This window comes from Empidonax traillii, unplaced genomic scaffold (genome assembly GCF_003031625.1).
Source record: "Empidonax traillii isolate 1590-97213 ecotype Southwest subspecies unplaced genomic scaffold, ASM303162v1 scaffold1460:size212889, whole genome shotgun sequence".
Lineage (NCBI taxonomy): Eukaryota > Metazoa > Chordata > Aves > Passeriformes > Tyrannidae > Empidonax > Empidonax traillii.
In genome coordinates this window covers 201801-204873 of record NW_020956653.1, presented here as the reverse complement: position 1 = coordinate 204873, position 3073 = coordinate 201801, and positions in this window count along the sequence as shown.

Below are 3073 nucleotides of genomic sequence, written 5' to 3'. Positions count from 1 at the left end.
CTAACTGTGGCTGATTGACCCTCAGGGTTCACAATAAGTATGGGATTACTGGAAATGTAGCTCTGAGCAGTTCCACCCAATCCCACAACTCCAGTGGTTACCGGAGCTACCGGTCATGGAGCGGGCCAGGCAGCGCGTGCAATGATAGTTACATCAGCTCCAGTGTCCAGAAGTCCAGTCAAGGCAATGCTGTGAGGTGATCCTTGAGCATAACGCAGATGACAGGTCCTTTGTGGTCGGTGCGTGGAGATCGACTGAGACCAAAAAACCTGCAGTGTACCAGTAGACCCGAAACCGCCGTCTCGTTGCTCAAGGAGCTCTGTATTCGGAACGCAACTCACAAAAGGTATAAGTTGAGCTATTCAAGTCCCTTTTGGTATTTGGACTGGAGGATACATAGTAGAAACCATGGCAGAAATCTGCCCCGTATAGTCTGCATCAATCACTCCCACATGAACAATAAGTCCTATCAGAGTACTGCTGGAACGTCCCACCAATAAGGCACTCAACCCGTTACCTATGGCCCTCAAGCATCTAAGAGGACCTTAGTAACATCTGTAGTTATGATTGTGATGGTGGCAGCTGTGGAAACATCCATGCCGGCAGACCCGGAGGTTTTATCGGTGAGTCGGTCACACAAGGGAATCCTGCCGGTCCCTGAGGCAGAGCCCGAGTTGGAGGTATTTGTATCTCCACGCGCCTCATTGCGCTCCGCTTCCCGTTTCCCGACAAGTGGTGACCTGCAGCATGGTGCTGAGAGTGACACTGCTTTGCAAAGTGGCCTTGCTTGCCACAGCGAGCACATGTACGTGTAGTTTTGACTTTCCTCTGAGGGCAGTGGGGTTTTATATGTCCCTCCTGATGGCACAGGTGACATATTCATGGGGGACATATGATGGCTGCCAGCGCCGACATGGAATAGTCAATAGATCCAATTTTTGAGCAAGCTTCCTTTATGTCAGTTATATCAGGGGAACCTGGCAAGGAATCAATGATCTTCCGGCAATCAGTGTTAGCTTGATCTCTAGCCAACTGAACGCAAAGCTTTTGCCGCAAGGTGTCGTCCTCCACCTGTTTTTCTAGTGACTGCGCTAACCTTTCAACAAACTTCAAGAAAGGTTCTCTGTGTTCTTGCTTTATAGCTGTGTAGTGCTGTCGTGGAGCTGACATTTCCATAACCTGTAACAAAGCAGCCATTCCCAACTTCTGGGCTTCTTGTAACACAGATGGGTGCCAGGTAGTCTGCAAGTCAGGACTACTAAAAGGCCCTTGACCCATTAAGGTTTGCGCCCCTACGGCTTTCAGAGGGTCGCCATCTACTCGAGCGAGATTCTCTCTCTCTGCTCGTGTTGCCATTAGAGCCCACTTTCGCTCAAACAGCTGAGTTTGTACTGGTTCCAGCAATATTTGAGTGAGATGTGTGATGTCATAGGGGGCTAATAAGTCAGCATTAATAACACATATCAGCCTCATCATTTGAGGGGAGTTGAGACCATATTTTCCAACATTAAACTGCAAATCCTGTACAACCTTCCAGGCAAAAACATGGTGTTCATCAGCTTTTCCTGTTCCTGCAGCTGCTTTCATAACTGGGAATGCCTGGGGACCCTCTGCCAATGTAGAACATTCACCTTGGTCTCAAAAAGAGGGATATCCAATCTTTTCACAAAGCTCCCAATCACCTGTTCTTGCTGCCTCTCTGCGCAACCCGTCCCAAAATGAAGCAGGATCTCTGGGCAGTACAACAACCTTTGCTGGAGGCAAGCAAATAGGCTTGGGTTTAGGGGTTCGCGAGGGCTTTTTGGAGAGGGAACCTTTCCGGAAAAGCAGTTCGACCTCGTGAGGATTCCCCATCAGAATCCTGAAGGATTCCCCATCAGAATCATCAGAATCCTCTAAAGAAGAGGAACTGCTATTGTGTGTCTTAGCAGCAGCAGGCAAAGCAGCAGTGGGAATGGAGCCAGCAGCACTGGGAACAGAGCCAGCAGCACTGGGAACAGAGTCAGCAGCAGTGGGAACAGAGCCAGCGGACTCAGCAGAGGAAGGGGGGGTGATGTGCCGTTTCTCTTTCGGTCGCACGGTCAACTGTGCTGCAGGGGAGGGATAGTCCCGGGGCGGTGGGGGGACAGCAGCAGAGGTGTACGTGCGGGCAGGGGGAGGCTCAACAGGAGAGATATTCGTCGCAGAAGAAGAAGAAGAAGGAGGAGGGGTGGAGGTACTGGGGGCTGAGTCTGTTAGTGTTAAGTCAGTCATAGAGCGAACCAGACTCTCCTCCCCAACAGTCCCCTGTTCCTTTTGTAATTCGTCATACCAGGCCTTCAGGGTAGTTAGTACAAGTTTCCACGTAGGGGCTAGGCCCTCTAGCCCCTCAGTACCATCCGATATAGCATTCCACAATTTCTTTCCTATGTCCTCCCATGCAGATATGCTAAAAGCCGAACGTAGGGTAGCTTCACACCCCTCCCTCCAGCACCATTGCAATAAAGCCCGCAAACGATCATCATCATATTTTATTCCACGCCGTCGAAGCAGCGTTTTCCAAGCACTAACTATATGCTTCTCATCTGGACTCATTATTTGTCTCATTATGCCCCCACAGTTCCCAGTGGCTCACCTGCCTCAGGTGTCAAGAAAATTCGGGTCCGGAGCCCTTTTTCCCAGCAAATCCACTGCTTTCTCTACACCGGGCTTCGTCCTCACGGCATATCGACTGCGGCCTCAATTCCTCTCAATTCCTCAGGGAATTATCTCCAATCCCTCGACGGGGAGTCTCGTCGGTATTAGTCATGAACCCTCCTGGCTCGTAACACTCAGGGTCACCAGTTGTTGTAGCATACGAGGACGACCATGAAAAGAAAACTGGGCACCTTATGATGATGATTCAATATTCAGCATTTATTGCTCTTCTGTACAACTCAAAAACTACAGCTTCTCACACACACTTGCATATCCAGACACTGAGCACAGTGCCCCTGCATACCTTTCTATCTTTAGCCTCTTATCTCTAAGCTGTTAGCACTTCTCACATACAATTGGTTGTTTCCTTATTGTTTACATTCCTTCTCCCATGGTC